Raw genomic sequence first — 13,221 nt, forward strand, 5'->3', positions numbered from 1 at the left:
TCCAAGTTTTCTCATCTGTGAAATGAGGATAAAATCGCGCCTGGCACAGACAGTGTTTGTGAAATGATCATGGAAAGCCCTTAGATCAGGGGCTGATACCTGATTAGTGCTCAATAAATCATACTGGTTATTCCTATCAGTAAGCGCAGTATGAGTTAGCGCTAAAAGCAGACCATGAGAGATCTTCACTCACCTCTACTCATGAAATAAATACCACTCCTATTACTGCTAATAGTAATGACCTAAGAAGATAGTCGGAAACATGAAAGTCCACTGCAGCCTCCAACTGGTGTTTTGGTTTCTGCATGAGCTCGTTTGGGGACCTGTTAAAACACAAGGGGTGTGGATTCCCGAGTCTGGCAGTAAATCAGTAGCTGGCGGATGGACAAATGAGTGCTAGTTCTGCCTGCCTGTGCTGGGGCCAAGGACTGCACCTGGGCGAGCCTCAGCTCCTCATCCTGAAATGGGGGGCAGGTATCTATTTCAGGGAGAGTGGTGAGGGTAAAGCGAGATCACGCATGTGAATGCAGCTGGGATGCAGCAGCCTCTCAACAAATGTTACCTTCTCCAATTGTATCCTTCCTACAGCTCCTGGGATGCAGCCACACTTGGAAGTATTTGCCTCATTTTCCAGGCAAGGAAATGATGCTTGAAGAGGTTCGAGAGCTTGTCTAAGTTCCCTCTCGTTCTCATTCTCTCTCTCATGCATACGCACACTTTTCTTAATCAGGGCAGCCAGGTTAAGAGGCCACATTTCCTGCTTCCACATCATCCCCATGAGGAACAGTAGTGAGACTCCAACGCAGTTCCAACCTTGAGCTATGAAATTTATTAAGTTGATCCCAGTGATACCAGCACTAGAGAGAATCCTGGGAGTTATGTTAAGACCTATAGACACAGTTTGGAAAAATAATCTTTGTGGACTGTTGGTCACCTTCTCCCTTCGATCCTAGCTCAAGGCTCCTTATCCAGACTGGCTGCGGTCTCTGGGTTTCAACTATTTCTTTAGATTCATTGCCATTTGGTCATAGACTCTCATGGAGTCATGAACAATGGTGACGACGATGGTGGCGATGAGGGTGACGGGCATGATGCTGCCGTTGCTGCTGATGGTGGTGACGGTGATGATGGTCGGGATGGTAACAGTGACACATGATGACAATGGTGGTGATAGTAATGATGGTGATGACGATTGCCATGACAGCCAATATTTTCAAGTGGTCACTATATGCCAGGCACTCTACCTAACATTCTAGATGCATTTTTCAACTTCGTTCTCAGAGTAAACTCATGACTTGGGTCTAATTTCTGTTTCCCATTTATAGATGCAAAAGCAGAGCCTCCGCAAAGGAAAGTGACTCCCACAGGGTCACGCAGTGAGTGCCCGGCCAGGCCCGGACATGAAGCCAGGTCGGTTTGGCATCCAAGTTGAAATGCTGGCCTCTGAGCATATCTGGGGGAAGCCTCAGAAGACCCTCAGGGAAGCCTCAGGCTCTGAGGCACTTGATTCGAAAAGCACTAGCCTCAGTTTCTCCTGAATCCACAAATCCGTAGTTTTAGGTTGTTGGATGTGTGAGCTCCATAACCAATGCCCTCTGCCGCTCATCGTAACATCTGGAAGGGGTAATGAAGAACTGGCCGCAGAAGAGGCCGGACAGCAAGTCCTATCGGTACTTTTCCTCCAGTGCCCTGTGGCCGCCACGTGCCGGGTAAACAGCCTTCCATTGCAGGCAGGACGTGTCCTGGTGAGAATTCCTGGGTCTGCATCTGAGCTCCACTGCTCCAGCTGCTGTGTGACTTGGGCACGGACCTTGGTGTCGCTGAGCCTCAGCTTCTTTTCGGAAAGATGGGGATAATAATAGTACCGACCCCACAGAGGTCTTACATTAAATGAGACCACCCATTTAACTGCGAGCACACTGCCTGGCTTATGATAAGAATTCCACAAAACCTCGTGAGTGAGGGATTGCCTCTTTAGCCTGCGGTTAACAGGGTAGAAGACAGATCTTTCTGAAGTTTTCTTTAGTATCTAAAATGTGCAGCGATACAAGTGCTTGGCAGCTGAACTTTTTTTTTTTTCCCAAACACTTTAAGTTTTTCAAAAATTAAATCTTAAACAGAGACCGATATAAAAGGCAAAGAAGGCCAGCTGCTGCTCTTTTTGAAGTGGGAGCCCCTCCATCAGGAACCCCTTCAGCACAAGAACAGGACCCTCGGATTCCAGGGAGGCGAGCTTACAAACCACAGAGCTACCCCGCCACCTGTGTCCTGTCCTCAAGGTCCAAGTCCCTTCTGTTCCCCGCCTGTCCCACGAGAGGACTTGGAAGGAAGGAGGTTATGGCTCCCAAGTCCTGTGGTGGTGGTAGTGGTTTTTACTTCTTCCTTCTCCTTCTTGAGCTATCAAGCACAGTTTTATGATAAGGCATGATTTAGGCCGACTGTCTTGCAATGGTTCTGAATGAATGAATGAGTGGATGGGTGGGTGGACGGATGGAAGGATGGATGGCGGGGTAGGTGTTTGGCTGGATGACCAAATGGCCCGAGAGAGGGACCCACAGTAACAAGCTAAGCTGTCTGTCTGAGCACAGACGGAGGGTTATGCGGCGGCGGAAACAGGCCTGGCTAGGCGGGCAGTAAGTGGCAGGAGAGAGACAAAGTAGTGGCCACCGGGCTCTGGGGTAAGTTAGCACCTCACGCTGTCTCATTTAATCCTCACCAGCACCCTAGAGGGGAGGACTCTTTCCCGACTTTGCAGAGGAGGAGAGTGAAGTTTAGGGAATTTCAGTAACCTGCCCAAGGTGAGACAGCTACTAAGTGACAGGCCCAGGTCCTTGTCACCATACCGCCATGCTTTCTGTGCAGAGGTTTTCCCACCTACAGAGAATCTCCCAGAAATGTAAAAGAAAGTTATTTTTTAAAAAAACACAGCCACGGGGAGAAAAGAAAAGGCAGAGGAAAGGCTTGCGGACACGGAAAGGCTAACACTTACTGGGCACTCACTGTACACCAGACCCTGGCCCTCCCACGCGCGTCCTGGTTCACTCTCCACGATGAGCCCATAGTGTTGGGATCAATTACTTTGTATCATAATGAAGAAACTGAGGCTGGGAGGGGTTCAAGGACTCCCCTGGGATCATGTTCTAATTTGCGCAGGGGCAGAGCTGGGATCTGATGCCTGATTTCAAGCCCGATTTCACAAGACAGATTTAAAAAAACAAAGAAAGAAAGAAAGAAAGAAGGGGAGGACGAGAGGGGCAATGAAGGACTGACACTCTGCACGTGCCCAGATAAGGGAGCTGAAAAGCAAAACCAGGGCTGGAAGACAGGGACAGAGGAAACACCTTGGGAGCAAAAAGGAAAAGGAGAAAAGGAGGGTGAGGAAGGAAAGAAAGGGCAAAGCAAGACAAAGGACCCTTTTTTTGATCTGCTCCTGCCCAGAGAAACCGCAGCGCAAATTGCAGCGCTCGTCTCCCTGCTCACAAAGTGCCTGTCAGCTCGCGCCTCCCTCCGAGGGCCGGGGAGAGGCCGCTGGCGCGGCTGCGCTGCGCTGAGGGCGCGGGCAGGAAAATCCCAAGGATCGCTGAGTGTCTGGGGTCACCCACTTAAAGGAGGCAGTAAGGCTGCAGCTGGAGCCGACAGGGATGGGGTGGGGGGCGGAGAGGAGGGGGTGCCGGGGAGGGGGGCTGCTGAGCCCCTTGACCTTCTGCCTGCGCTAACCTGATATAACAAATAGTCCTGGAAAACAAAATAGTATTAACCCTTGGAGCCAGGTCAGCCCCTTCTGCATTTGCCCGGGACTGGGAGGCTCCACTTCCCGGAGGGTTTAACTCTTTCTTGGGGCCCCCGATCATCCTGTCACAGCCCTGCTCTCACGTTGGCCCAGGCCGACCAGATCGGAGGCCCCTGCGGGGGGAGGCCTTGGCATCTTGGCACAGTCGCGCAGACGCAGAGTGGCCACTGCCCGCCAAAAACTGGACAAGAGCTCCTAGAGAGGAAAATGATCTTTAGATGTTTTTTCTTTTTTGTCTCCCTTTATCTTCCTTAGACATTGCTGTCTGGGAGTCCCATACTCCAAGTCCCTGCCTGTCCCCACCCCTCAACCGACGTGGCCTGATAATACCGGTAACAATGAAGGTGACCAGAGACTGATGACGTCTGTAGAGGTTGTTATTGAGCTCTCGGCGTGTGCCAGGACCACGCTAAGGACTTGCGTGAATTAGCTTATTTACCCAGCAGGGCAGCCGTATGACGCCGCACCATACATCCATTCACGAACAGCTGCATCTTAGCTGTCCCTCATGTGCCAGATGTTGGGCTAAGAGCTGCTGATGTGTTGGTAAGAGAGTTATCTACTGGGACATAGTGAGTGACTGGCCCCAAGACTTAGTGACTTGGAACAACAAGAGCTGCCCACGATCCACATGATCTCTGCAGGCCGGGAGCCCACGGGCGGCTCAGAGGGGTGGTTCTGGCTCAGGGCTTTCAGGAGGTTCCAGTCCAATGCCAGCTGGGGCCACGGTCATCGGGAAGGTGGGCTGGGGCTGGGGGACTGGCTTGCAAGGTGTCCCCCTCCCATGGTTGGCGAGTTGACCCTGGCCCCTGGCCCGAGGCCTCGGTCTCTCACTGGGGACCTCTCCGATGGCCTGCGGGAGTGTCCTCGCGATACGGCCACTGGTTCCCCTCCGCAAGTGCTAGTGATGCAAGAGGAGGCAAGGAGGACACCACAACAGTGTTTGTGACCCAGCCTCAGCGGCCACCGCGGTCATTCCCACAGCATCCTGTTGGTGACCCAGGTCACGCCCTCTTCTGTGTGAGGGGGACCCGCAGAGGGCTACGAACAGCAACGTGGGTCACGGCAGAGCACTCTGGAGGCTGGCCACCACGGCTGGTGAACGCAAAGACACGGAAGCTATGTTTTTGATGCTCGCTGTCCATTGGACCACTGTGCCATGCTGACATTAAGGAGAACGAAAGCCACAGGGAGAATACGCGATTGATTCGAGGTCCACATTTAGGAGTGTAGGAGCAGGCCAGGGACCCTGCCGCCGCCTTGTACCCCAGCACGCGTCTCCCATCTTCCCCACCTCAGGGCAGCCAGGATCCCAGGGTGGACCAACCACTGAGACTTCAGCTTGGCGAGAACCAGCACCTCAGGCCTGGCCACCCGCCAGCAGCCTCACCCCTCCTGCGCTCTCCGTGGATCATTTATTCCAAGAGCCCAGCTATAAATATCCACTTAGTGAGATGCCTGGCTCCTCCGGCACCCTCTCCCCACCCACCCCACCCCCGGCTGCCTGCACCCTGCTCAGGCGATGCCAGCTTGCAATCAGCCTGCAATCTGACTCTACTTTGCACACCCAGCACCGACTGGCTGCCCAAGTTAGTCTGCTGGAGCTTGCTGGCATGCCCTCAAGGTTGCTATTGTAAGTTAATGGCACCGCAACTGGTTGTTAAAAACACTAATTAACATTAAATAGGTGATGTTATCCCGATAACTTATAGGCTGCCCCAATTCTTTATTTTCCTCTTTTCTTTGGCACCATCTTGAATGCCTTGGAGTGCCCGCCACTATCAGGAGTCCATGGGCACAGGCAGGAGCTCGGGGCCCCCGAGGACGAGCACACACAAATGGCCGCGGCCCCCTCTTGACACAGAGAAGCCTGAGGCAGACGGTCCGGCAGGGTCAGCAGGGCCCTGCCCTCTGCTTGTGCGCCGCCTGAAGAACCAGTCTCCAACGTAAAGGCTCAGGGGACTCTGGGAGGGCCGGAGATGACCACAGACAGGGGTCTTCTCCTCTCTGTGCCATTTGGGATGCTCGCTCTCTACACACACGGCGTCCTTCAGAGAAACCCTGGGCTTCCCTGCGCACTGAGCACGGTTCATTTTCCCTTTTTATGTTCTCTCTGATCAATGACTAATAATAGTCAGGTTCATTGCTGGCTAATAATAATAAAAATTAATTGCTTATAACTATTGAACGTACACAATGGAGCCCAGACCCCAAGCTACACCCTCACATCCATTGTCCCCGGAAATCTTCACACCCCACTGCCGCCAGGAACCGTGGGCTCAGCAAGGGGATGTTATTGCCAAAAACACACAGTCAAAGGAGACCACCCAGAGCAGCGACCCACACGCAGGCAGCCAGCCCATCAGTCCAAGGCCGTCTCCCCGGAAACAGCCTGAGAGGTGGTGGTCCAAGGACCTCTTTGAGGTAGGGATGGCCAAGACTATAGGTGCTCATTTTCATTCCCGTCCCTTCCTCCCCTAGGGCTGAGTGAGGGACAACCCCGTCCCCTCTGACTGCTGAACCCAAGGCCTGCTCCTCAAGGAAGATGAGCCCTTTCCTGAGGCCTGTCATTTTCTAGGTTCCAGGTTCACGGATGCGGAGGCGCAGCACACACTGGGCCATGGCACGAAAACAGGGTGACTTCCGGAGGAGACAGGCTTTGAGGGACAGTCACACAGCACGACTGGAGTTGGGAGGAGAACCCCAAGTCGTGGGTCCCTGAGCTGCGCCCGCAGCCCTTCCGCTCTAGGCCTGGGGAAACTCGCAAGGGGCCGTGGGGAGTCACTGATAGGTCAGAGGGCTGAACCCTCCAGGAGGTGCCAGGGAGCGCGTGCCCAGGAGCTACCTGCTTACTGTCTGCCAGGCACCCGTTCAAACAAGGTGCATCACTGGCACCCCAAAAAGCCCGCAAGAGAGGCTGTGTTTCACCCATTTTATACACGAGGAAGCTGAGCCTCAGAAAATTCACTCATCTCTATACCTGGGGGTTCAAATTGCCACTGAGGGCTTGGGGAGGGGTGGGGAGGGGGACAGTGCCGGGCTCCCAGATCCTGTATCTGTCCTTCAGCCTGAGAAATGCCCATGAACCCTACAGACCTGCATGGACAAGAGCTTGTATGGCTACAATTTAAAAATCAGACAGTCACTTCGTCAGACCATAAACTGGCATCTCCACCCCAGGGCGGGAAGCAGCTACCTCAACCAGCTGGAGTCACCAACGCCCACCAAATCATCACTGCCCATTGAGTGGCACGTCACTTACAAACGCCAGACCCTTCGTATGTACTGTTTCATCTGCCGGTCACCCAAGAAGCCATCTCTTCCAGCCCTTGCCTGGCAGAGGGAGCCGAACCTCAGGGAACTGAAGCACTTGCTCAAGTTCACAGAGTGAGCAAATAACAAAGTCAAGGCTGGTACCCAGAAAGTTTGTCCAAGCCCTGCCTAGGCACCCCCCACCCCCAAATGCCTGAGTCCTAATCCCTGCAAGCTGTCAATAGGTTAGAAGCAAAGGGACTTTGCAGATGTGACTCAGTTAAGGACCATCAAAGGAGGAGATTATCCTGAAGTAATCACGAGAGGCCTGCGTGAGTCACAGAAGGAGGTGTGACCACGGACTCTGAGTCAGAGGGATTTGAAAATGCCACGCTGCCACTTTGAGGATGAAGGAGAGGGCCACAAGCCAAGGACCTCGGACAGCTCTGGAAGCGGGACATGGCATGGATCCACCCCTCGGGCCTCCACAAGGAGCACAACCCTCCCTCCACCTCAATTTTCGGCCAGTGAAACCCACTCCGGACTTCCATCCTCCGGAACGGTGAACAAGTGTGCACTGTTTGAAGCCACCGAGCTAGGAGGCCTCATTACAGCCGCGCCTGGAAACTCATACACTGTCGCCTCTTGGCCACCAAACTTGGCCTCCACTTGCTTTTCATCGTTGCTGAACAATTTTTCCCCTGGAGCACTGAAGGACACCTTTTCTCCCTGTAGAGCGAGGCACTGGAAAGCATCCTCTCTGCCGATCATCTCTCCTGAAGAGAAGTGGGCTGAGTGGCCTGAGCGGCTCTGGATGCAGGGGCAGCTGGGGAAGAAGGGCAATCAATGCCCACCCCGGCCTCGCCAGCAGACCCAGCCGCGTCAGTGAAGGAGCAGATGGAAGGGAGAATTCCTTGGTGTCACCGCCATCTCCAGGGGTCACTCGGAGACTACCTGGGGTCTGCACCGTGCCCCAGACTCCCCAGGACGGCAGGCGCCTCGCCATCCTGTCGTCTGGGACCCCTCCTGGAGGGAGTGCGGCGTCAGGCCTTAATGGGGCGATGAGTCGGTGGAGGCGTCAGAAACCCTGAGTTCAGCTCCTTGAGGACGGCCGGGCTGGCACCGGCAGGACGGAGGAGGCCACAGCTGGAGACAGGGAAATGGGCCTGTGGGGGCCTGGTGGAGCCTCTGCCGGCCCCAAGGGGGCTGGGTGGCCGGGCTGCCACTGGCCCCAGTGCCTCTTAGAGCCCATTACTTGCTGCCTTTGGCTTGGGAGCTGGGAGCAGAGCGTTGCTCAGCGCAGATTGGGCCTGCAGATCAATGGCCAGGTCTCTGGGCTCTGCCTCCCCCTCCCCTCCGCCAGCCCCCTTCCTTAGCGAGATGTGGGCGCCAGACCCACAACAGGTCCTCCGCAGCTGTCAGTCAAGGGCCATGAAATATTCATCTCTTTTAATCTTCTTCGGGGACCTGCCCAGAGCTCAGATGGGGGTAGAACAGTCTTCGTAAACTTGTAAAGGCTGTGGGGAGGGGAGGGGAGAGGCGGGGCCAAAGGCAAAGGCGCCGCAGGGGACAGCTGAGGGGCAGCCCAAGCCCCTCGGCGGGCACTTTCTCCAGAGACACCCAGCGACCTGCATTTCTATCGCGCCCTCTGTGCTCCCGGAGTGGCGGGACACAGCCGTGCCCACTCAGGGCTTCCCATTTCCCCACTGTCCACGCACCGACCACCTGGACTGTTAGCCCTCTCATTTTCCCTTCGCCTCGCTTTAAGCAATCGCTTCTGGGAAATCACAATGCCAGGTTTACTTTTTCTTTTTTCCTAAAAAGTTCATTAGAATAAATTTATATTTTATATATTCATATAAAGTATTACTACAAATATTAATAAAACGAAATACCTATATGTATATGTTTTTAAATCACCGAGAAACGTGTTCCGCCCTTTGGAGATGCCTGGGGCATGCATCTTGCTTCTCGGTGAGGAGGAGGCACGATTGCTTCGGACCGCAGATGAGCGAGCTGAGGCTCGGAGAGGTGCAGTGACTTGTCTAACGTCACACGGCAACATGGGACAAATTCTGGGTTCAATCCCAGACATCCGAACTATAAGCGCAAAAATAGCTTTTTAATCACTTGTTCTCAGGATATTTGGGGAAGGCCTGTTGACTAGGACTTTTGCCTTCTGCTTTGCCTCTTTAGCATGTAAAATAGAAACCCTTTCTTAATGTCCATGTCAAATTCTACAACGTTAGGAAACACACCTCCCCTTCTACCTCATCATCCCAGACAGACCCAGGAAGAACGTGACTCAGGGATGGTTTCTCAGACAAACACACAAGCAGCCGAGAAACCTAGAATTCCTTGCTGTCTGTTTTTCCTCCCCTTCCCCTCCCTGGGCCAACCACCAGGCCCACCATCGGGTCCTGCCCAGAGCGATTCCTGAGCAGCACTCGCTCTGCTTGTTCGCACCGCTCACCTGCCTCCCTCTCCCCAGCCGAGAGTGCCTGGCTCTCTCACCTGCACGCCCATATGCACTGGCCCTGCTCCCTTAGCCGGTTGTGGACACCAGACCCCTAGCAGACCCAGCATTCTGCCTGTGCGTTCTCCCACAATGCAGCGCAAATGTGCCTCCATCCGCTCCTCTGGACAATGGGGAGAGGAGCCCTGAGGCTTGAGTGAGACGGTGCCCATGGAGCGTCCGTCCAGGCCTCGGCGTGTGGTCCGTAAATGTGTTCCATGACGCTCGTCAGAGGTGGGGAGAATCAAGGTCATCTCAGGTGTCCAGGTGGCCTCACCCGTGGTTGGGGACTGCCCATGCCATCTAAGCCTCCCCAGCCCGAATAAAAGGTAGCCACAGACCCCGCGCTCTGCCACCCGACTGCATAGACAGCCAGCCTGGAGCTCTGGGAAGCAGAGGTTTTCCAACTGCTAAGAAAACAAGGTCTGGCCTGGCCCACACGTGGCAGGTCTGCCCCTGAGGCTGGGCCCAGAGGTCAGCCTGACCCCATGTGATTGCTCCCTGACATTTCCTCCCTGCCGCCCGGCCCCCCACCCACTAACCCTTTGCAGATCCCTGGAATAAGCGGGGCTCTGTTAGGCCGGGACCTTCAGGTGTCACCAGCCAGCTGCCGAGCCGCCAGCCCTCCAGGCAGGTGGGCCTGAGTGCCGGAAAGCGCCAGCACTTCCTCCCGCCCTGCCGGGGTCAGGGATGGCGGCTAATTGGAGGATGCCGGGCTGATGCCTGTCTCCGGCTTCCTGCCGCCTTGCCTGGGGAGGTCACCATGGGCAGCAGCCAGCCACCACCCACCCCCAGCCTCCGCAACACAGACAGAAGTTCATTCCCAGCCGCAGGTGTTTAACTCGCCAGCTTGCAAATACTGTCCCTGGTGTATGGCTCCTTGCTCTGCTGAGGTCTCGTCTCCCAATGTTCCCCGCAAAACTCACATGCTCAACCCTTAAGAAAGGATACAGGAGCTACGATAACCACTGTGGTAACAGGCTCCAACATTGCAGTCCCTGTTCTATGCCTGTTACAATAAAAAGTGTATTAGTCAGCGCAGGCCAGCTGCTGTAACAAGCAATTCCCAAGCTCACTGCTTTCTCTGTGGGCCAGCAGGGCTGTGCTCTGTTTCCTCAAGGACCCAGGCTTCTTCCCACTTGCATCTTTGCCATCTTCAAGGGCAATGATTCTCAAACATTGGGCAGGCATCAGAATCCCCTAAAGGACCTTTAAAAATACAGACACTGTGCTCCCCCTCTAGAGTTTCTGCTTCATTAGGCTGGAGCGGGCCCTCAACATTTGCATTTGTAACAAGTTCTCCCAAAGACACTGGTACTGCTGGTCCAGGGACCACACTTTGAGAATCGCAGTTCCAGGCTATCAGAATCCCTAGATTTTTGCATCTGGCTAACAGGTGAGGGAAGTAAGGGTGTAGAAGATTGTGTAGGAGTCTCTATGAGGCAGAGCCCACCTCCCGAAAGATTCCATTGCCTGCACAAGGTCACACGGCTAGTGGGAGACAGAGCTGGATCTAAGTCGGCTCTGAGACTCAATATGCAGGAGGTGACAGCGAAAATACCAGAGAATATGGGGGTCACTCCTTACCCGGGGTCTGTTAGCCAGAGGCAGATGGGGCCTTAGGGAGGACCCAGTGTGAGGCTGTTTGTGACCCAGAGAGGGCCGGGGCTGGGCCCCCAGGGAAGGGAAACGTCAGTCTTGGAGGTAGCTTTGAGGAAGGTGGCTGGTTTTAGCAGGCTGACTACAAGTGGGAATTTGTGAATTAGGTGCAACGATCCTCATGGTTCAGGTGGGGAAACGGAGCCTTAGCAAAGCACGTCCCTGGCCAAGGTCATGCAGCCGTGAGCCACAGCCTTTGACTAGCGCCCCTGCCCTCCCTTCGGTGGGGCCGCGGCTCCCTCCCCGTGCAGGGGCGGGGGGAGCGGGGGGGCCACTGCTCTGCTCCCGTCACTGCACGCCTGCCAGGCAGACAGACAGCCAGATCTGAGTTCACATCCTGCTCTGCCGCCTTCTCGCCTGCGGACTCGGACACACAGCTGCCGTGTCTCTGAGCCTTGGTTCCCTCACCTATAAAACGGGGGTTTGCAGTAGTGCCGGCCTCACAGGGGAAACGAGAGACTTAAGCTAATGCCTTCGGCCATTCACTGACTATTTGCGGACGGCTTACCATGGGCCAGGGCTGCTCTCGGCTGTGAACGAAACCAAGTCCTTGCCTTGGTGTCACTTACCATCTAATGGGAGACGCAGACACTAACTAAACAAAATAAACAAGCCAGGAGCTGGGCTGTTAGGCTGGGGTGTGTGAAGAAAACTAAAGGAGGATGAAGGGGGTGCGGAACCTGATGAAGTCCGGGGGTTATTTCGTCCAGGGCAGTCAGAGCAGAAGCTGATGGATGCTGCACACAGGGACGGTGGCAGGGCGGGGGTGGCAGGAAGGATTGCTGTCAGCAGTGGTGCACGGGAAGCGGACGTGGGAAAGTCAGGACGGTGCCGGCTCGTTGTATCAGTCAGGACCCTGGGCCCTCCAGGGAAACAGGACCAACAGGAGATCTTTCTAAAGGGGCTGGTTCACCAAGGGTGGGAGCTGGCAGGTCTGGAAAAGCACTTGGGTATAAGCCGGGGCTTAATGCCACGTCTTAAGAGTCATAGCTGAGTGAGGTGGGCAGCGAGGAGGCGAGGAAGTGGAGGCAAGAGACTGGAAGGCCCTGTGGACTCCCACGGCATCGGGGATGGCTGGAGGCGGCGTTCAGCAGGAAGGTGCTAGAAGGATGGGCATAGGCAGAAATCGAGACTATGGGGGTTGCAGTTTGGGGTCAGAGCAAGGCTGGGGTATGAGCATGAGGGGAGTGGGGGGGGCTGGGTGGGGGTGGAGACCTCTGGAGGGGAGGGAGCCAGGAACTGAGCAGTGGGTGTGGGGGGATGGCCACGTGGGTACTGAGGGCATCAAGGACAGGCAAGGCAAGACAGTACAGTGGGCACAAGTGAGCCAGGACCCTCCTGGCGTGAAGGGGAGGGAACACAGGGGGTAGGTGGCAGCAACCAGGGCTGTGGAGGTGAGCCCATACTGTGAGCTTCAATGGCAGCAGATTTCAGGACAAGGCAGGGACAATGGTCGCCCGGCCACCTTACACTCAGGCCCAGTGGTAAGCAGGGAGGGGAGAGAAAACCTCCATCGGTTGTCAAGGGCAGGGGAAGCAAGATTCGAAGAGAGAACCAGATTTCAGTTCCAGCAAGGGAGCAAAAGGAGGTAAAAGCTACAAGGGCAACTCACTGATGACAGATGCGGTGCCGGGGGGCAGAAGGTGCGGTACTGGGTCCTCCCAGGGGAAGAACAGAGCCCTGAGCCAGCAGAGGAACAAAGATGGGCCTGGGATTCTCATTGAAAAAGATGGAGCGTGACATCTGGAACGCAGTAGTTGCTTGATAAATGGTTGTCTAATGGCCACACCCTCCGTTTCCCAAGCAGGCGATACTACCGCACGGGGGACAGGCACAGGGCCGGCCTCCCTGGCTCAGAGTCTCCCCCTGCCACGCAACCAGCTGAATGACACCCAACACGTCTCTGAGCCTCGGTCTCTTGGTCTGTGACTTGAGGCCCGTCCTCACTTACCCTCCCAGAGCAGTTGGGAAGGTCACACAGCCCCTGGCTCCTCGTAGGTGCATC

At 55.1% G+C, this 13,221-nt stretch overlaps 1 pseudogene; it reads left to right on the forward strand.

The window, feature by feature from the left end:
- The first annotated feature begins 1,064 nt into the window (after positions 1-1,064).
- Positions 1,065-13,221, forward strand: part of LOC129087198 (TAR DNA-binding protein 43-like) — an 89,238-nt pseudogene continuing 77,081 nt past the window's right edge.

This window comes from Pteronotus mesoamericanus, unplaced genomic scaffold, assembly GCF_021234165.1.
Source record: "Pteronotus mesoamericanus isolate MK-2021 breed Mesoamerican mustached bat unplaced genomic scaffold, CSHL_Meso_final scaffold_507, whole genome shotgun sequence".
Taxonomy (NCBI): domain Eukaryota; kingdom Metazoa; phylum Chordata; class Mammalia; order Chiroptera; family Mormoopidae; genus Pteronotus; species Pteronotus mesoamericanus.